This window comes from Mirounga angustirostris, unplaced genomic scaffold (assembly GCF_029215605.1).
Source record: "Mirounga angustirostris isolate CCGP_5_RB_7025 unplaced genomic scaffold, mMirAng1.0.hap1 SCAF_10, whole genome shotgun sequence".
Taxonomy (NCBI): Eukaryota; Metazoa; Chordata; class Mammalia; order Carnivora; family Phocidae; genus Mirounga; species Mirounga angustirostris.
In genome coordinates, this window is record NW_026991718.1 from 86,739,409 (window position 1) to 86,761,666 (window position 22,258).

General features: G+C 47.4%; 1 protein-coding gene across 4 annotated transcripts in view; it reads right to left on the reverse strand.

Annotated features, from left to right (window-relative positions):
- EDAR (ectodysplasin A receptor) overlaps window positions 1-22,213 on the reverse strand; it is a 107,431-nt gene extending 85,218 nt beyond the window's left edge. For 3 of the 4 annotated variants that reach the window (XM_064572698.1, XM_045885310.3, XM_064572697.1), the window contains exons 1-2: window positions 22,034-22,213; window positions 6,928-7,341 (exon numbers count right to left, since the gene is read on the reverse strand). The gene's annotated coding sequence lies outside the window, so the exon portion shown is untranslated. Of the gene's footprint in view, window positions 1-6,927; window positions 7,342-7,989; window positions 8,428-22,033 lie in introns of those variants that run through there. The other variant, XM_045885311.3, reaches the window with a different exon arrangement.
- Between the last annotated feature and the right edge of the window lie 45 nt (window positions 22,214-22,258).

Genomic DNA, 22,258 nt, shown 5'->3' on the forward strand with positions numbered 1-22,258 from the left:
GATGGCCCCCAGACCCGCCAGCCAGTGCCCATGCAGGGAGCCCGCATCCTCCTGACTAGAACCCAGTGGGGTGGGCAGAAGGATGCTCAGCCGGACGGAGACCTGCACCTCCAGAGGCCCCTGCTTTTATTTAATTGATGTAGGAGGCAAACAGTTGGCTTCTCCGAGAACAAGGGACCTTGAATTTGTCAGTGTCTCAATTCTGTTTATTCTGTAAACATAAGGAGGAGCTCCACGTTCTACTATTCTTAGTTTTGCAACCCTCACAAAATAAATATTTGCCTTAAAAAGCAACAGCTGCGATAATCATCAGGGTAATATTCTCAAGCGCCGCTTCCCTCACATACACCAATTGCAGAAGTCAAGTTAGAGAGCTGTGTGTGGAGAGCTGTGTGTGGTCTGTTTCGATAATGAATTTCATGTGCAAACCTCACGGTGGAAACCGACGGGCAGCGATTGTGGCACAAGTTTGGTCTCTTGGTTTTCAGACTTGACTCAAAATCAAGTGTCCCAAGTCACTGGAATGTCCCTGCCTTGGTTTCTCCTGTTCATAAAATGAGGAGCAAAATTGCTTAAGTGAGTGTTGGAGGGGGACCAAGACACTTGCTCACATCCCAGGGGTTGTAGGAACAGAGCTAGTCCCTGCCAGAGGCCACCGGGATAGATCAGATGTCTGCTGCGTGTTGTTCACATATCTTCAGGATGGGTCTCACTCCCCCAGTCTCTGCAAGAAAGAGCTAAACCCTGAAAGGGGTTCTGCCGACATTGTTTTAAACTCTTCTAACTTAAATGATACTTACTGAAGATTGTATCACCCAGGAAGGAATCCATCAAGCAGAAAAGCACTCTGCAAATCTCCTGATGCACAGTCGCCTTGTGCCATTTACCAGCACCGCCCCGCCCAGCTGCCCGGCCCCTCCTCTGCTGAGAGTGGAGTGTCGAACAGCTACACCCCCAAAGTGTCCATTCTGATGGATTTTCTTCATTACGGACAAGAAGGTTTAGGAACAGGCATTTCTAGTCATTATTAAAGATTAAATCTTAAAGAAAATGAACCTTGAAAGTCCTCTGAGGTGCTTTTAAGCAAGTGCAGTGCATTCTAGTATTTTTAAGGATTACAGTTTTTCTGGGCCAGAGGTAATATTTGTTATGCAAGAACAAAAAGCCTCAATCAAAATATTAAGCCATAAACCCATATTTGCCAGGTAAACAAAATCAGCTAAAGCAACAGACGTGTGCATCCCATCTGACCGTCCTCTGCAGTCTAGGGCCTCCCTGTATAGTATCAGGAGCTCGGCCAGATGCCAAGCCCCCCAGTCCACTTCCCCCTCCTCCCTTATGACCCATCCATGTGCTCTCAATGCTGTGGGCTTCCCTGCAATGGGGCTCTTCCTCTAGGCTGACCTCTCCACAGTCCTATTACTTGGAAGGAAATCCAGTTTGCCAGGCGCTGGCGAGCCACCTGCTGCATGGGGCTGAGCAGCCAGGGTTCTCCCTAGCTCCTAGGGCTGTGCGCAAGGGACAAGAATAGCTCTGGCATGCCAAACTGGGTGTGAAACTGATCTCTCAATTACTTCCCCAACTAATCCTGGAGGAGGAGGCTTGCTAACTGAATGTCAGGGCTCTGGGCTGCTCTATCAGAGCCGCTCTGCCCGCCCAACTCCATCTTTCTCAATGCTGGGAAGTGCCTCTCCATCTCTCCAAGTGAGAAGCGGGATGAGTGGAGCTGGCTTGGGGCTGGCTGCAGGAGGATCAGGTAGGGTGCGAAACGGTAGGAGGTAATGTGCGACTCTGTAGGAATGTTCAGTGTTTTCTTTCGAGTTTGAGACTTTACAAAATGTAAGCATGTGTTTCAAGTTGGAATCTTTAAAATTTTTCTCAGGAAGGGTCCCTCTGTCCTTTGTTAATTGCAGAGGGAACAGCTGTTGGGTTGAAAGGGATCATCCCACTGTCCTGCCGGCTTCTCCTGCTGCCTGCCCCTGCTGCCCATACATGAGCCAGACCAGCTCTCTCAGGAAGAGCACAGCTGGAGACCTGACTGACGGCAGGTGGGGGTGCGTTTCACAATATACCAAGTAGGGTGTTGTGGGCACTGATGGTCCCTGAATGGCATGGGCCATGAATACTTCAGCCCGAGTTAATACATGGTTTTCTTTGCCTTCCCACCTCCTGCAATGAAAGCCCAGACTTCTTACCATGGCCTCTAGCCTGGCATGCTCTGGCTTCTCGTTCTCTTCTCTCATCTCCTGCTCCTTCCCACCTTTCCCTCTGCTGTTGCCACACTGCCTTCCTGCTGGTGTTGGCATGTCTTGAGTTCATCCCCAGCCTGGGGCCTCCCTTTGGTTCTCTCACTCACTTCACTTAGGGTTTCACTCAGATAACTTCTCAAGGGGCCTGCTCCCCCAGGGCCTTCTCTCTGCTTCTCCTGCTTACTTGTTTCTTCATGGCATTGGATTTACCTGAGACTACATCCATATCAATGTATTATGGCTTCCTTTTCCACACTAGAATGGAAGCTCCACGAGACAGGGACATCTTCTGTCCTCACCCATGCACGGTACCACTGTATCACTATGTCCCTTTAAAGTGCCTGCCATGAAGCAGGTGCTCAGAAAATGTTCGCTGAATGAATGTACATTAAAACCAACATGAAATCCTACCTTCATCTCTCTTCTGTGCCTGACGTTTAGGAAATATGGAGCTGGAAATATGGCAGGATGGAAACTTCAAGAGAAAATATTTGGTAATGGTCTGACAGTTGTCAAAACTATGACACCCCCCCCCCCCCCCGCCAGTTTTCATCTGTAGTCTAGATCCACGTGTCTTTCTTCATCTCCTAAGTAAGCACCTTTTGTCAGGATTAGAGTGTTGTTGGCAGAATTATCTCCCTGTTTTTTTCAAGAGACTAATATCTTATTTCAGTATTTAGGCCCACCTTTTAGTTGCTCTGTACAGCCACTGGATGGTATCGTTTAATGGTATCAGTCTTACGGGATCTAGGAATACCACGGCTGAGCTTGGCTTCCAAGCGCCCTGGGCCCCACCACTACTAGTAATGGGAACACTGCTGTGGCTGTTACTGCTCGCTCTGCTGATTCTGTCGAGCCTCACAAACCGAGGCACCTTCCGGCCACGTGTGGAGCACAGTCTGATTTACTGTCTTGGGAAGGGACTGGGGATGATAGAAGCCTGGTGGGTGGCACAGCTGTGGCTATCAACACGAGTGCCTTTTCCTGTGCCAGGCTCATTACCACCCATCTGCTGTGCACAGTGATCTGATTTGTCAGAAGTGGAAAACAAAGGCCTCCTGGCTAGTTACGTGGGAAACTGTGCATACAAACTTCTGGGCGTTTCTGGGGGAGGCCTGGGCAGAGGAGGAAGGGCCTCCAGCTTCGCCAGCTCCTGTTTGACACCTGTGGGCACCCACCCTTTGAGAAATAACATGTATCTCTGCACCCAGAGAGGGTAGCTTTGCTAACTGGAATTTGTTTGCTTGTTGACTTGGGGTACACTTTGATGTTAGGCAGCCCCTTGCTCCCCACTGTGTGATTAGAACAACTGGATCTCATACATTCATTCATTCACTGGACATACAGCTGACCCTTGAACAATGTGGGGGTTAGGAGGGCCAACCTCTGAGCAGTCAAAAATCCACGGAGAACTTTCGACTCACCAAAAACTTAACTACTAATAGCCTACTGTTGACTGGAAGCTTTACCAATAACATAAACAGTTGATTAACACATATTTTGTATGCTATACGCATTATATACTGTTTCCTTACAATAAAGTAAGCTAGAGAAAAGAAAATGTTATTAAGAAAATCCTAAGGAAGAAAAAACACATTTATAGTACTGTACTGTATTTATTTTTTAAAAATCTGCATATAAGAGGACCCACACAGTTCAAACCTGCATTGTTCAAGGGTCAACTGCACTTTCGCTGAGTGCCTACTATGTCCTATGGGAGGACTGAAGACACTTTGGATTGTAGGATCCCTTTTTTACCAGCAAATGAATGGTCCACCCTGATGCTAAGACCCAGGGCAAAGTTTTTTCTTTGGCTTTGATTGTACAGGTTACCCACTTTGGGCACTGCTCTGTGACGATCTCAGGACAGACAATGGTGAAAAACTAGAGTAGTCTCATTTGTACTAACAGAGGCCAAGAAATCATTGGGGTGCCTGAACCCCAGAGGCCAAGAAATCATTGGGGTGCCTGAACCCCAAAAGTCATTTGCAAATTTCTCTTAGTTCCTGGATTGAATCACCTATATTCGACTCTGTTTGCACTATATACATACAGCAACTTGGTATTTCCAACACCAATATCTCCTCTACTACCAAGCCTTCACGGGGACAGCTCACAAGAACGGAGACTAGATTGCTTCCTCCTTAGCCCTGCCTCTGATGAGGACGGGTGGCCAGCAAACAGTGTGGTGTGAGGGTTGAGCTCTACAAAGGGTAGAAGTTTGCTCCCCTCTACGCTCAGTTTTACCGGGTTGTTGTCCCAGATCCTCTGCCACATGTCCTTACAGAGGCAAGTGTGTCCGCCACAGACGCAGGGCACAGAGGTTCTAGTCCCGCCCCTCCAAATTACAAGTTATAAAGCATACGGTCATTATTGGCCATATGGGGTTGGGCAGGCCACTTAACTTTTCTAAGGCTCCATTTCCTTGTTCGGAAAATAGGGAAGAATTTGCAAAGTGGTCTAGACATGTAGGGCAGAAATTAAGCAATGGGACACCGGTTTATCTTCCCTTCTTCACTCTTTAGGCAAATAATTGGAGATTGAATCAAAGTCCTGCCCTAATATGTGAATTCAGGGCGGACTGCATGACCTGCTGTGATGGGCGGCACTCTCGGAGGCAGGGCTGGGGCCTCAGTTTCCTAATTGACCTAATGTGCTAAGTGAGCCTAATGTAAGTTAATTAATGATGCTATTGGAGGGTGGAATCACCTAGGCAGAGCCTCAAACAGCATCAAAGAGGTGAGCAGGCAGGTGTCGTCTGGGATAACTGAGCAAACCGGGGCCTGGAGGAAAGCTGCTGGGAGGCATGTAGGCAGGACACTGAGCTGGCCTGGGGAGGGAAGGTGACGGGACAGGTTGAGCCACTGAAGCACCAGGCCGGCTTCCCACATGCCATCCTGTTTATAGCTCCTGTGTTTGAATTTCACATCTGCTTGAGTCTTTGCAGCTGGGTTCCTGGGCATTTCCTTGAGAATGAATTTCATTTTTTAGAGAACACAAAACTATTCACCTGGAAACAAAGGAGACTCGGGTGACCTGGCTTCTCTCTGTGGTCTTCTGGGACTTAAGGAACTTTGATGAGAAGATGCTCCCCAGTGAAAAGAGTCAATCCGGTTTGTACCGTGTGAAATAGGGGGTAAGACCTTCTTCCCTTCCCCGAGCAAACATGGGGCTGCCTGTGGCAGGCGCTGTGCTGGGTACAGGGACACGCTGATGCTTAAGGAAGAAGGGTGAGCCCCTGACACTTCTGAGCTTTGCAAATATGTGTCTTCAACAAAATGAAAATCCTGTTTACTGCTAGAAATCAGGTAGTGGCCAAAAAGTGAAAACCAAACATTTCAGGGAAATTTTATTTACTTTTTCCTCCCAAAGCCATGTGCTTCCAGGATTACCCTTCCACTGTGCCGTCACAAATTAATATTCCCATGTACAGCCTGGCTCACTGAAGGATGGGGAGAAATCACAGCAGAGGCCCAGCTGACCCAGCCCAGAGCAGGGCCCCCAGCCTTCTCCTCTGCTGGAGAAGGGGACACATGGACAATCACCAGGACAAATGGGAACGTCCCAACTTGGATGAGTAACTCTCTTTTTGGTGGACTTTGTCAAAAAGTAACTTTAAATGGGTATACCTTCGAAATCTCAGAGCATTGAGTTGGGCAAGAAATATTCTCTATGTTAGCTATTTGAATTGATCCCTTTCTCCTTAGTCCATTATGGCTTTTTACCTTGTTAATATTTTGAATTAGCTGCCATTTCATTCCTAGAGAGTGTCTCAGACATGCAACCTCAGAGCTATAGAGCAGGGGCTAGCTGGACAGCAGAGAAGGCGGGCTCGGCCTCTGCTCTCGGTCCTTCTCTCCAGCCTTCCGGTACCCTGCGTCCCACCAACTCTTGAATGTCCCTACTGACGGGCTTCTGCCCTGCTACCCTGTCACTTACTGTTTTAACTGTCCCTCTTGGACCCCCATCGGCCGCCCTCCTGCTCAGCTGTCCCCCTTTGCTCTGCCCCAACTCCTCACGCCCCCGAAGTGTAGGAGCAGTTCCTAGAGGATGCCGGGGAATCAGAGCTGGCTCTTGCGTGGGAACCCAAACTACCTCGTGATGTGTCAGAGCACTGAGAAGAGCCTCTTGGCTGGAAGTAAATGCCTCAATTTTCAGAAATACATACTCCCCAGCCCCGTGCACCCCAAAACAGAGACATCTGAGGCATCGGGTCTCAGACTTGATTCAAAATTGCACTGGGAAGGTCTCTTAGAGCACCGAAGGTAACTCAAGGGAGACGCAGGTACACAGCTAAATCCCAGCTGCTGCCTGTGTTCTCCGTGAGCCAGGCTCAGGGGCAAACCTCAGAAACATACTTTTCACGCTCTCCGGAGACACCCGTGGTCTTAGTAACCAAAATCTTAAAGCCAGCTAAACACACACAGAATTTGGCTCACTAACCAAATGTGCAACCAGGAGCAAAGCAGGGTTTCTAATGTTTTCCTGAAAACAAAGAACGATCTCAGGTCTTAGAACTGGTAGTGCAGACACACGGTAATTGGTAAAGCTTGTTCAAACGCAACCCAAAAATGACACACATTTCAAAAATGCACTCAGGCCGTTTCTCAGCCCATGATACCTCAGTCTCAAACAGCCAAAGAGTTCAGAAAACCCAAAGAGAAGGACCAAGGCTTACCTGGACCTGCTGGTGGGTCAGTTTCTAGTCCCAGCAGAAGTCGGTCTGTGGAGAAAGGCAGGCACAGTCCCGTGTGGGGCCACCAGGTTTCACAGGTGGCCGTCTGGCAGCGCTCTGAGAAGCAGGTGGCCAGCGTTGCTGGAGGCCCGCAGAGCTGCCCGGGGCGAGGCACCTCTCTGCGGCTGGCCCCACTTTCCTTCTATTCCAAAGGGCTGTCCGGGAACTCTTCCTTGACTGCTCCGTCCTATCTGTGAGTGTGTGAACTCAGTCCTTGCAGAGGGGCTTTCCCTCACTGCAGACTCACCTGCACCATCTAGAGGCCTCTCCCTGCACTGAGATGCTGGCGCCTCGCTCTGCAGGTTCGCCCCCTCTGCAGCCAGCCCGACACACACACCTGGCTCTTGACTTCCTGCCCTGAAAAACACACCAGTTGGAATTTATAAAATCATCGATTTCTTTTTTTTAGAGTGGGAGCCTTGCTTCCATCAGAACAACCAAAGCCTTTGGGGACTGGAGTACCAAAAAAACTAAATTAGCATTAAAATTCCATTAATCAAGACTTATTCACCCAAGGACCCCCTACCGAGATGGCCACAGGCATGGGTGCGACTGCATCATTCTGAGACATGTTCATATGTCTGTGCACATTCCTGTCCTCCTCCCCCTCTCCCCCCACACCAACAGCAGGTTTTGAGTCCCCAGATCTGTTTCCTCTACTCTCCCAACACCCCACCACCATATATCCCATAAAACTCCAGACAGCCACATATACCCCACAAAGCTCTAGATAGTCACATATACCCCCATTAAACTCCAGACAGCTATATATAAGCCATTAAACTCCAGATAGCCACGTATACCCCATTAAACTCCAAATAGCCATATATACCCTATTAAACTCCAGATAGCCATGTATACCCCATTAAACTCCAGATAGCTACATATACCCCATTAAACTCCAAACAGCCATATATACCCCATTAAATGCCAGAAAGCCATATATACCCCATGTAATTCCATATATCTCTCTTATATATAAGTATAAAAGAGGACTTCAACCACCTCCATTTTGGCCTCAGTCTGTACTTTCCAGTTGATTAAGTTCTTCTTTCCAGCTTATCTCTTAACTCAGGCAAAAGATCCTGCGAGCAAAGCACCCCCCGATGGGAACTGGAACTCCCCCCTCAAGCAATAAGGACTGCCCTGAGCCAGCAAGATCCTCATGACTGACCCCCACAACAGTAATCGAACTGACCTTTACTTCCCACTTGCATGTAACCACCAACTTTGTCCCACATTTTCCTTACATAAACCTGGATGTATTTTTAGCACTTTGGGGACAGTCTTTAAGACATTAGTCAGCTGTCTTCCTGGTGCTGGCCTCACTGAAATAAATTCCTTTCTTGTTTCACCACCATTCCTCTCTCTGCCTTTGGATTTTGTCAGCAGTGAGTGGCCGAGCCTGGTCTGTTTGGGACCCCCCCACCAGGTGCTCTTCCATCCCTCTGGCCTGGTTATCGTAGATAATCAGGAAGACATCTGAAACACAAACATTTTGAAAGGACATTGCTTTCAGTGTTTGTCCATTATTTCTCATAAGTTAAATGATTAGGAACCCCTCCCTTCCCCCAAGCCCACCAACATGCAGGTGAACAGAACAGCAACTTGGGGCTGGATTTCTCTGTTCTCCCTTTCCATCTTGTCCTCTCTGTCCTGGATACATGCAAATTAATTCACACATGACAAAGTGAAAAGCTTAAGAGGGACACAGAGACTGAAACGATTGGGACTAGAGCAGGGAGGTTGAGCTAAACTGTATTTACTCAATTTACTTAACTAATGTCAATGGTTAATCCAGATAATGTAGGTTCCCAAATAAGAATTTTAACCTGAACGTTCAGGTTCAGTCGTTTATATGCCCACATGGAGCTCAAGCTGAGAGTTTGTGATAAATTGAAATCACTAAAAATTATTAAGTTAGGAACCTACAAAATGAAAAGGAAGTAAGTATTCTGGGCTAATCTTTTCTATTGTGTATAATTTTTACTTTTTAGCATGTTCATTTTGATAAGTGTGTTTGAGGATAGAGATTATCTTAGGTGCAAATTTTTTTCTAATGGAAATTAAATGGTGACTTTAAATTTACTAAAGAGAGAGGACACTGATATTGCCAAAACATAGGAAGAAAGGAGAAAAAATCAGAACAGGGGCCTAATATGAACGACGTAGCAAAAGCCCAGAAAAGTTTTTTTTTTCCTCTTTTGAAAAATCCAAAACATTATGCTATTAAGAAAGGTTGTAGATGGTTACACTTGAAATGCTCACAGTCATCGTACCCAAATGAAAAGGAGTATACAAATTAATTCAGCTGATTAAGAATGAAACAAGAGAGATTATTGCTTGTCTTCATCACTTAAAGCCCCAGAGCTTTGAAGATACGTGATTTTCTGTTTTGCACATTTTCTAAAAGACTGAGGCAGAAATAGCAAAAGCTTATCAATAGCATTTCTTTAAATAAGAACAGGAATCAAGAGTGCAGACCACGGTTGGGTGCCTGGGGTCTCTTGGGGCTGTGGAGAATGGAGTGTAATTTAGAACACGTGCTTGATATACACAGGGGAACCCTGCCCGGCCTGCTGTGCCCTTTCCCTGGGCGAGCGAGCACAGATGCAGCCGGGAGCCCAGCGCACCGCCAAGGCTCGCTGGTGGGGGCAGGTACCAGTTCTCAGCACGGTGGAACCTCTGCTCTGCAACTGCTCGCAGAGATTCAGTAGGACTTCCCTGCCTGTAGAAAACATTCATGATTTGGTGGGAATAATCTAGTAGATCAGATAATTAACCAGTGAGCGACACTGAGCCATATTCTGGTCATCACTGGGTCATGATCATTGGGTAAGCTGGAAGGAAGACTCCTGATACCCACTCTTTCTGTTAGAACAGCATTCTTCCATGTCAGGCATCATTCAGCAAGTGCATGGTGCACCTCTAGGAGCCAGGCCCTACTCGAGGTGCTGGGATACCACAATGAGAGAGATAGTCAAAATCAAACTCTGGCCTCAAGAAAGCACCACAGAGGTGGAGAATAACCATAAAATACCATTTCTGGAGGTGATAAGTGGCAAGGGGGTGCAGGATGCTTGGGCTGTGTGGGTGGTGGTATTACCGTCTACTAGTGACAGTTTCCTGCTGTCTGACTACTGTCTGGGAAAGCAATCCACCAGACGGGGGTGCTGTTTTCCGGCAGCCCACCCCTAACCCTGAACTGCCTTTACCAATAACAAGTGGCCCCAGCAAGTAAACTTCTGGTTACCTACAAAGTTTATCTCAGAGTTCCTTCCAGGAAATTATTTTTCTCAAATCACAGGAAGTGTATGAGTGTTTCAAGAAATTTTGTATGCCCATGGTGGGTGCTCAGTAACGCTCATGAAGTTTTTCAGAATAAGATGACCATAGCTCTGTCTATGGCGTGGAATTTGCAGCTTCAACTCTGTCTTAGAACTAGAGCAGAACTGGAATCCTTTTCCTGGAGAACCCTGCCCCTGCCCTTGTGATGATGAGGACAGCAGAGTCCTCGGGCACGTCCCGGCCTCCCCTTTTTCTAGAAAAGGCAAGATCCCAGCTCTGCTAGGAGTCAACGCACCTGTTCTGCCCTCCTGAGAGCATGGGCCAGCTAGTTTTTAAAGCTCCTTGCTGCCTGTGCTTATTATAGCTCTATAAGCAGAAGAAACAGGAATATAAATACTTGTGACTTAAACTCTTACAATGTCTTCCCCAAAGTGTAAACCCTGTGGAGGACCTTGGTTTGCAAACAGATGTTCAAAATATCAGAATGGAGTTCAGTGGTACAAAGGAGGCAAGCCAGCAGGAGAGTGAGCACATGTGAGGGTGGTGCTTTGGCTGATAAAGGGGTCAGGACTGGTTGTTCTGAGAGGAAGGAGGGAGTCTTGCCGAGTAAGGGAGGAAAGGTCTTTTGGGTAGAAAGAAGAGCTTGTGCAAAGACTCTGACTGGAAAAGAGCCAAGCACACCAAGGAGCCCAAGAGAGGAGCCATGTGGCCAAAAGCAGGGAGCTGGTCCGAGTAGGTGGAGCTGGACTCGGGAAGGGCAGTAGAGACCATAGCCCAGTAAAGGGGTTTGGATTTTATTCCAAGTATATCATGATTTGAATATAATGCAATCTTATTTCAGAGCAGGCTTCTATCCCTAGTGTCAAAAAGAAATCCACAGCCCCAAATGGAGTCACTTATGCTGGGCCTTGTTACCCAACTGAGGCTCAATACCTAACCTAATTGCAATTTCAACCTCCCCCAGAGAAACAGTCTTATCTGATCAGTCAGGAATTTTCTGGTCAGCACCAATGAGATAATCTGTCACATGGGCTTTATCCATCCCCCCAAAGGAAGATGAAGTCATCTGCATGATAAGACCCCATGCTCTTCCCCTTCAGGGAAAGTGACCTTGCCTGGAACAGTCCTTTCTTTTCTTTTGTTGATACCATCTTGCCACACCCTCCTTCCTAAAAAAACCCGCTATTGTGTACAACTCCTGGGGTTACTTCTCTACTGCTAGATGGGATGCTGCCCTTCATGAATAGCTTAATAAAGCCAATTAGATCTTCAAATTTACTCCAGTGAATTTTGTCATTGTTGTTTTAACCCCAGCAAAGTGAGGAAGGAGAGAGACAGAGTCTGGGGGCAGGGGCGGCAGGGGGTGGGCATGTGCACATGCTGGGCCCCGGGTCTTCTATAAACCAGTCCTGGGGGATGAAGGGCTGAGTGAGTGGTTAGCAGTGATTAGAGTGGCTGAGTGATCTGTCCTCCCCCAGCACAAAATAAGAGGGGACAACTCCAGGTCAGAGGCAGAGTAAACAAGCCGGGCTTCCAACTGATTTTATCTCTTCAGAGAATGATATTCTGCATTCAGTTCCTTAACTAACTTTGCCATACTCAACACCCTGCTGCTAATTAAAGAAATAAAAGTCTGGCTTTCCTTTACTATGTGTTTGCCCAAGATTCCTACCCTGGACACTGTTTAAGATAAAGGTCACCTAGGTTTGGAACACTCAGCTGTCAGTAATGAGTCTGGTCACACAGAGAGAGTACCATCATGAACCTTCTGCTGAACCCTCAACACTCCCTGTTTCTGCTCCTGGGTGGCCGCTCCCTGCCTTGGTTACATAAGCAGTAAAAGTATAATTGAAATTGATCCTCACCAAGAATGACTTTGGGAGCTTGAACAGTGCAAAGGTTCAAAATACTAAATCTTTTTTATGACCCGTAATATTGTCATTTAGCTCAACAGTACAGATCAGTACATTTTTCTAATAAAAGAAAACCACAAGAGTATTATAAAACCTATTTGCACTGTACCAGAAAAATTAAAGGGGATCGGAACTGAGTTTGGGAATATGGAATATTGATGTCTTCATTTAAAAAATCAACATGTTCATTCTTCCAATAGACAAGTTCATATTTCTACCGTAATTCATGGCATTGAGGTTAGTGAGTGGTTCATGAGATTATCAGTCTATTATCAGTGGATGCTCACAGCAGGGGAATAGGAGTCCATAATATAAACATGTAAAATTATCTGTTCATTGGGTTATATTTAATAAAATTTATTAATGGAACTTTATTACGTTTATGGTAATGTTTTGCAGGTGATCTGTGAGGCAGATTAGTTTATGAGGGCTAATGTGTTCCTGGGCGACATGTGATTTTACGGAGTATTTAGTATGTCTGTACTTGTCACCTACCACTGATAGGAGCTCACTGTCCTCAAAAGCTGTGGTTGGTGAAAAAAACCAGAATGGGGACAAAACAGTTTTTTAATCGGAATTCAGCCCGGCTGGCAGATCTGCTCCCTGCCACCCGCTACCTGTTTCCCATCTCATTAGGACCTTCCTGGACTGCTCAGGGCTACATGCCTGGCTCAGCGGCTGCAGTCCCCAGCTTCCCTGGCAGCTAGGCGTAGCCCCAAGCTTCAAGACTACCCACGGGGTCATCGCCGAGGTGCGTGACTGCCAAAAAGGCTGCGTAAGAGGCTTTTTCCTCTGGGAGGAGAGCTGTTGTGCCCTCTTCCGCTTAACTCCTAGCTGCCACTCAGTGAATGTGACAACTGGTATAACAGGGCAGAGCAAGAGTACAGGAGGAGCTCTGGCCCCTCGGCGGAGTGGTCATGTCAGCCTTGAACTACTGATCTCACTGATGGGAAGGAGTAGCCCTTGAGTCTTTTAGCCACTGTGCTCAGGCCTCTGTCACTAGAAACCTAAATAATGTGCACGATGTCTCTCTCTCTCATTATGAAAAATCAGGATACAAAGTAGTTTTTTCTAGATAACCAAGGTCTAAGAAAGTCTGTTCTATGACAATCTTAGATTTCATATGGGTTGTACTAGGGTATCACTCAGAGTACAAAATGACTCTCCAAGGAACCGAATGCTGGTTAACTGATCTAAAGAGCGAGAGCCCCCCCGCTGCCTGACTGTGGTCCTCAAGGGGGACAGAGACTCCAGCCCAGGGAGTAGCCAGAGATGCCCAGCTGCAGCTTCTGACCCAGTCTGAACCCAGCAGGTGGTGGGCCAGGTCTGGTCCCACTCTAAGCCACACACACTGGGGATCTTTACACCCCAGATGCAGGGATATGGGTGTAAGTTCAACACGGTTTCTTACCATCCCAAATGGGACTAGACAACAAGCCTCTCCACTCCTTCAAGGGGCCCAACAATTTCCAACCATGCTCATTGGAGCCGCTTGAAGTATAAGAAAGATTCCAGATGGGTGAGCAGCTTTTAGGACACTGGCCTCATTAATTGTATCGGTGGGTTCTCTGAAGTGGGAATAGACACCCCGGAGGTGATCAAGGCAATTCACTGGGTGGGGCCAGAACATTAAAACTTCCACTTACATTGATATTCAGTGTCTAAAATACAAGAAACAGTATGTTATTCATATCGAATCTAGGGATGTGCTTCTCCTACTAGGAGTTCTTTTACATGGTAAAAACAGAGTTAATCAGACCACACCAGAAGGCTGCCAAAATGTTTTTAGATTTTCAAGAAGAGTTTCTGAAGCATAAGTTAACTTTCAGTATTGTTAACCATCTTCATTTGCTCTCTTCCTTTCCTGCCCACAAGCATGGTCTGGTCTTAGTCATCTTCCCTACCGGGAACAGTCTGTGGAGGCCAAGCGATGCTGACCAGAAATCTTTGTGGTATAATGCAATGATAGCTTATTTCTTGCTCACGTCCCATTCTGATGTGGGTCTGGTGGCTCTTCTAGATGGTTCTCCTATAAGAAGTGACTCAGAAATCCAAGCTCCTTCCATCCTGTGGCCCCACCATCCTGGAGTCCTTCACCCCAGGACAGACAGGGGAAGGAAAGCGTGGATGAGCATGCTAGAATGTTTCGGGAGCAAGGCCTGGCAGTGGAGCATGTCACTTCGACAGGCTAAAACCCCACCATACGTGCCCAGGCTGACTGTAACTGAGGCTGGGAAATGTAGTGTCCTTGCGAGTCCAGGGAGAAAAAATGGGATCTGTGCACGTACAACCAGTCTCTGTTGCAAGACAGCTTCTTTCACCAAAATGTATCCAACTTCTGTCTGTTCCTCCCGATCTGCTTCTAATTAGCTGGTCTGAAAAAAGGTGACTTAATATGAATATAAAGGATTATGGTTGCTAATGGTTTAGAAACAACCAGAGAACAGATTGCACGTTCAACAAGGCTATCTAACACTGATGTAAAGAGGCAGGGCGGCTGGCTGGAGGCTCTGGCCCAGAGTCTGAAGGTCTTGTTTTGAGAGCCTGCTCTCCCTCACTGGCTGCTCACCCTCAGCAGGTCTCAGTGTGCACACCTGAGAACGACTGTTGCCTCTCACAAGGTTGTACTGAATTTCACAATGAAGGGGTTGTGTATGTTTTTTTGCCAGAACTTGGTGCTCTCCTTACATTCTGAAATTATTCTTGCCTAGGTCACCAGGGACCTCCTAATTGCCAAAGCCAACAGATGCCTTTTAGTTTTTATTCTCCTGGAGCTTCTTACCACGTTGCAACTGAGACCATCGATCACTTCTTTCCGATGAAATCCAACTCCTTTGCATTCTGTAACCCCTTGGGGTCTCTCTTTCTGTCTCTGATGGGTGATTCTTGGTCTTCTGCAGACAATTCATCCTCCCCTGCCCTCAGATGGTGGTGTTTCAGGGCCCCAGTCCCAGCCTGGGTCTCTCCCAGAGTCACTGTTTCAGCATCTACATGCAGGCTGATGACTCTGCCATCTGTGTTTTTAGTCCAGACCTCATCCTTTCAGCTTCAATTCTTGTAGCCAATTGAGTGTAAAATATCGTGCTGTGAAGTCTCACAGATGCTGGAACTGGGCATAGCCAACACAAACCCCTCATCCTTCCCCAAACCTGCTCCGCTGCCGTATTCCCTAGCTCAGCTGGGACCAACACTAAGCCTCCTAAGGGGAGCCTGTGGGATCATTCTTAGCGTCGTCTTTCTTAGTCCCCAAATCTTGCCAGTTTCACCTCCTAGATATTTTTCAAATCTACTCCCTCTATTCCATTCCAACTGTTTTTGCCCTAGTTCAGGTTCTCATGATGTCCTATCAGGATTATAACATCCTTCTGTTTTTCCTGCCTCTGACTTTTTCTTCTCAATCCAGCCTCCATGAGACTCTAAAACTCAAATCCTGAGCCCCAGGCTACTGTCCTTAGTAAACGAATGGGGAAGGTACCTGCTCATCAACCTCTGCCAACTGTTGCTGAAATGCAGGTCCACAGAATTCCACAAGAAGCTCAAAAAACAAAACACAAACAGAAATAGCCTCATAACTGTTGGCTACCAGAGCCGGGGGGGGTGGGGGAGGGCTGGAGGTGAGGCGAAATTGGTGAATGGAATTAAGAGGTACAAACTTCCAGTTATAAAATAAATAAGTCACAGGGATGAAATGTGCAACACAGTCAATAATATTGTAATAACTTTGTATGGTGACATATGATAACTAGACTTATGGGGATAGTTTCATAATGTATAAAAATATCAAATCACTATGATATACACCTGAAAAAATAGGATATTGAATATTTCAATTAAAAAAGATACTAAAAATCTGAACTTTAAAAAACATGAAATCTTCTCATGCTTTTTTTTTTTTAAGATTTTATTTATTTTTTAACAGAGAGAGAAACAGCGAGAGAGGGAACACAAGCAGGGAGAGTGGGAGAGGGAGAAGCAGGCTTCCCGCTGAGCAGGGAGCCCGATGTGGGACTCGATCCCAGGACCCTGGGATCATGACCTGAGCCGAAGGCAGACGCTTAACGACTGAGCCACCCAGGTGCCCTGAAATCTTCTCATTCTTAAATATTGGCTATTAATATGTGTGGCCCAAATAAACATACACAAAAATCCCTGGCCTGGATTAGGCCCCCAGGCAGCCAGGTGGTACCCTCTGTACTGAAGGCTGAGGGCCAAGTCTGTGCCCTCTGCAACCAGACCCTGGTTCCGCATTAGTCTCATGGTTCCCCAAGCCTGCTTTGAACATCAGACTCTCCTAGCAACTGAAGGTTTACGGTCTCAAGCCATTCTGTTTTTCTGAAATGATTTTTGCAAGTAAGTTCACCCATTTCATATTCTTGCTGTCCAAATGACCAAAGAATTTAAAATTTTTATTGGAATAAAAATGTAGTTGTCTGGAGAGGGCTTGGTGCTAGACAGAGCTGTCCTTTTCCCAGCACAGATTCTAAGTTGCTTAACCTCTGTAAACCTTGGTTTCCTCATCTGTAATTAGTGATAATAATAGCGTCTACTCCACAGGGTTTTTGTGAGTGTTCTGTTATATGCACAGGCTGAGCCTGGAACTTGGTATAACTGTCATGTGATGTTACCTACTATTCCCATTAATTAGAAATTAACCATCTCTTTCAAACTACCCAATTCATTCTATAAAATTACCTTTGGCTATAACTAAGGTGACTTATGGATTCAGCAGCCACCTGCAGCTCAGGACTAAAGGAACCGTTCTATTTTAGGTGGATTACCAAGATGACTTTCCACATTGTTAACTGAGCAGGGAGACCCTGTTCTTGATCAAATATTAAGTACTTGCTTTATTTTGAGATGAGGCCACTAACTGACTTTTAATCTTTTAGTACAAAAGCTTACCAGTCTTTGATATGGTGGTGACACATGGAGATTCTTGGTCAGGCTAGTGGCAAAAAGCATAAACTGTGTAATGTGCACTTTTCAGTTCTTATGTTTTGTAAAAGTTTGTGAAATCTCCTTGCAGAAGGTAAAGATTGAATAATTAAAAAAAAATTCCCATTTTACTTTTACAAAAATGTGGTAGGGGTCACAGAGACAAATGAAGACACTCTGGATGTGTGACCTTCCATCAGTGGCAGAGGTCAAGGGCTTACTTGAGTTTGGGGTTGTAAGAGGTGCAGGTTTCATCAGAGCAATGTTTCTAACTTGCCCACGTGGATTTCAGTCCCATCCTATGCTCATTTGTCTGGGCCACTGCCTTACATGTGTCCTAGTTAAGTAATTGCCTGCACCCAAAGGCAACCTATAGGTTTTAGACAAACCTATGTGTGTCCTATACCAAAACCGGCAACAGGAACAACTTCCAGGAGCATGAAGCTATCGTGCACAAGTTTAGCAAAGTATTGGCAGGGCCAGAATGCCTGTTGCAAAAAATTCTGATCTATCAAGAATTGCCAGGGTCAGGGCAGAAAATGGTGTGAGAGATGAGGAGGCAAGCAAGCAAACCACATATTTGATGTAGAAAGCTCATGAGCCAAAGGAGAGATGCAAATCGAGTCCTACGAAAGCACAAGCAGAACCCGTTTCTCCCACTTGGAAACTGGGGATGGTTTCACGGAGAAGGGGCACAGGAGTCAGCTTTCAAGGAGACGGTACCATGATGATGATGGTGGTGGTGCTAACAATGTGTCCAGCATTACTGAGTGCTTCCCACGTCCAGGCACTAAATGCTTTGCATGGCTAAGTAATCCTCGTAACAATGCCTGTCACCCCATTTCACAGGTGAGAAAACTGAGGCCCAGAGACAGGGCATAACCCACCCCCGGCAACCAGAACTGTGGGTTGGAGCTCCGAACGCCTTCAGTGTGCTGCCACAAGGCCCAGCAGAAGGGGCTGTGCTCTACTCGCTGCGGGTCTCTGAGGACAGGGTCCTTTTGCCAAAGGAGGAGGAATGTGTAGTCAGGAGAAGACTCAGCGTTGCTGGTTTTCTGTCTGGTTCTGATGAATTCCTCATTACCAGCAAACGTGCTCAGCAGTCCCACTGCTTCTTGAGCGGTCTGTGTGAGAACGCACAGAGGAGCTGGTTGTGCCCTGAGCGTGCAAGTGCAAGCGCTCACAGCCAGCCCAGGAACCAGTCCCAGCAACGCTGAGCCCCCATGGCACAGTCTCTGGCACCAGGGGACAATCGCAGAAAGAACCAGTCCTTGGGCTCCAGCCCCCTGAGTGCTCAGTGCTGGGGAGACGGCTTGTTTGAGACAGAGCTGGGGTCAGAGAAGGGGCAGGGAAGCTTGACACAAGAAGAGGCAAGCCCAGGCCTGCCTCTCAGGAGGTTGGAAGCAGCCTGCCACGGGGGCCGGTCCAGCCTCCTGCCTGCCCTGGACAGGCCTCTCTTCCACCAGGCTGCTGGTGAAGGGATGCGCAGGAGGGATGGGCTGGAAAGGGAGGGACAGGGGACCCTCCCACAGAACCTGTGAAGGTGGACGTGCCAGGCCCTGCAGCAGCTATACCGACATGCCGCTTGTGGCCCCCGTCTCAAGGAGTCCGCATGTCCCCTGGGCTCCCTTTCGGAAAGGAGACACACTGAATCAGCTCTAAATTCTTTACCCTATCACTTCCACGAGAGCCTCTTTTTATGAGTTTCTGATGAAGCTTTTAACACAGCCAGGAAAGTAGCTCTCTCCATCCAGAGCATGACGGTGACTGTTGCCGTCATACACCCCCCCGGCCCCCACCTTCTTCTGTTCCTGTCCCCAGGGGATGCTCCCAGGAGGCCAACTCCCCCAGGAGGCTGCCAGATGAGAACCTGGCCTCCTAGCCCATGACTTATTTCTTCTGGAATGGTGCCTTCAGCCAGCTGCCCGTCGCTGGGCGCCTCACGCCTCCAGAGCTGGGATTCCAGTTCCCAGACTGCTGGGCTCTTAAGGGTTAAAGTGAAGGGCCCCACAATGCTTCTCTCTGTCTGACACATCCCCTGTCCCTTGGACCTCCACATTTAAGAACTTCAGTGGCTCCTGACTGCCCATGGGATCACATCCCAAGCCACTGCTTTAGTTATGAAGCCTTAGTACATGAAGCCCTCCACAGCCTGACCCAGCTGTTCTCTCTAACCTCACTCAGAGCCACCCTGCTCCTTGTCACCCTTCACTGGGCAGAGACCCCCAAAGCTCAAGAATAGGCACTGATCATGTTCTAAATACAGGGCCCGACACTTGGGCTTTTTGGCGGAATAAATAAAAATCCTTCATTCTGGTCATACTAACATACTCACAGTTTGCAGAAATCTGTGTCATGCTGTGCCCCAACACTGTCACCTCTGCTCTGAATGCCCTCACCCATTTTCACCCATGAAGCCCATACTCCACGATGCCCCCTTTTTTTAAAAATTCTTTTTTTTAAAGATTTTATTTATTTACTTGACAGAGAGAGATAGTGAGAGCAGGAACACAAGCAGGGGGAGTGGGAGAGGGAGAAGCAGGCTTCCCGCTGAGCAGGGAGCCCGACACAGGACTCGATCCCAGGACGCTGGGATCATGACCTGAGCTGAAAGCAGACGCTTAACGACTGAGACACCCAGGCGCCCCTCCACGGTGCCCCTTTACCGAAGGCTTTCCAGATACCGGGGAATGTATTCACTTGCCTGTCTTCCTCACCAGCTGTTGGCTCCTTAAGGACAAAGAACAAGTCTTCTTGCGCTTAGCATAGCACCTGGTACATGGTAGCAATTTTTCAATAAATTGCCAAAAGTATGAATGGGTAACTGATAGGTGGTGTGGTCATCTCCTCTAATGTTCTCATTTTGAGTAAGAGTAAACTCAACTAGCTCTATTCCACATGTGGGAATAAAACTGTGCTTGCAAGGGATATTGGAAGATAGCTCTCTGGGCATGGTCACAGTGGTGCAAACAAAACAAAACAAAACAGCAGAGCTGTTTGCTTGGCTCTTGGTCTGCCTGAACTGGAATGGTCGGTCATTCCTTACTGCCTCGCAGAGCTGCGAGGTCTCCTGGGTTCTTTGAGAGGCAGACATTCTAGTCTCGGTTAGTTGACATCAAAGATGGCTGACAGTCATGAGGGAAGTGAGATGGCTGACGAGAAAACCAACAGGAGATAAGTTTTCCCCATCTTGTTTGTTCTGAAAAGAATGTTGATGTCTGCACATTTTTGTAATGGAATATCAAATCACTTTGGTAAAAAGGCTGCAAGCCCAGGGGACTTGGTCTTTTATGGGAACAGCCCGCGGGAATCTCTTTGTAAACCAAGTTCCCCAAGTTGTGGGAATGACACTGGGACCCCCCCATAGCCCATGATCACCTGCCCTGAGGGTAATGGTGAGGGTGGGATCTGGGCTCAAGGAGGCTGTTGCTTCTTTCCCATAGTTCAGAGGTTCTCAAAAGAATGGTCCTGGACCAAACAGCATGAGCATCATCAAGAGTGTTAGAAATGCATTGTCAAGCTCTCCTCTACCTCCAGAAGCAGAGACTCTGAGGTGGGCCCAGTAAGCTAAGTGTTAATGAATGTTCCAGATGGTTTCCATGCTTGCTCAGGCTTAGGAAGAACTGTCATTGTCCAATCCTCTCTGGGCATGGCTCTGGGGGCTAGGAGTGGCTTCCACTCCTGAGGAAGGCACAGTGGGGAGTGAGGAGACGGTGGAATGAAGGGTCCTTCCTGGGTCTCTTCTCTCTCTCCAGTCTCTCCCTTGGGTTAATCCACAACCTGGTTCCAGCTCTGACCTCCTTAGAGAGAACCTCTCATCTCCAATTTCTTTCCTTACTTCTTCCTTGAGTTTTTTTTCTCCCTACTAGTCATTTCAATCTGCAGAGTCTACTATAGCTTCAAATCTGGAACATCTAAAACAAAACTCACCATTCTCTCCCACTTTAAGTAATCTCATTTCCTTTGGTCATTATTCCCTCCCTCCCTCTCACAATTATTTACCAAGGGCCTCCTATGGCCAAGCCTTGTGCTGGGAGAGCCTCTAGTTTACAAGCAATCATGGATTCTCACTGTCTTCCACAGACCCCCATGTGACAGGTTTAATATAATTTCTTGCCCCTTGTTTTCCTGGCTTCAAATCCACTCAAGACCCTCTTGTTCCCAACCCAATTCAGGAAATATTTATTAGATACCTAGAACCTGGAATGCACTGTGCCAGCCCCCACCGGGACAAAGAGCAGAATTAATACAGGCCTTGCCCTTGAATAATTGGTTTCTTGAATCATTAGAGGATTAATAATTCTTTCTCCTCCAGGTCTTCTCAGTAATCCAGTTTGTATACTATTATTGGACTAATTGCCCTAAACTGATCATTTCAAGCCCCTACTCATAAGTTTTCCCTGATGTGCTTCCTGTGTTGCACAGAAGATCAGGTCCAAATTACTTAGCTTCAGTGCAGACCTTCTACAGCCTGGACCTCTAGAAATCAGTTTTCCAGTACTCCCCAAACTCTCCCTCCAAACTCTCAGGGGCATTGCCATCGACTGTCCTTTGATTGCCCCATCCTTCTGCCGGTTATGCCATCTTTCCCCACCCAGCCTGCAGAAGCACTTTCTATTTCGTCACCTCTCTGAAACTTCTTGGACAGTCACAGCCTGAAATGCTTTCTTCCCCCTTTTTTTGGCCCTGAACACATACTGACCTTTGGTATAAATTACCTTTTTATATGTACTCATGTCCCGCAGGGTTCAAAAGCAGCTCTTATACAAGCGTTCGTTGTACCTCCCAGAACCCAGGTTCCATACGGCAATAGTCTGCCTGAGCACCGGGTCACCCGCTGCATGCCTCTGCTTACTCTGTGCTCTCTCGCAGCCATTATCCCCATGTTTTCCACCCAAGACAGCTGTACTGACCCCAAGCGTCAGCAGCTGACTCTTTCTCGTCACCATCCAACAGATCGGCTCCCGGCTGCTCCTGGTCATTCTGGGTGCAGGCTCATTCCGACGTGTCCCACTTCAGGGGCTTCAGAGCAGTGGGCTGCCCACGCACCTAGCTCAGCACAGAAGAAAGCATGTAGAGGTCACGTGAGCAGGTCCCGGGCGGGGGGCGGGGGGGGGCGGGCGGGGGGCGGGGGGGGG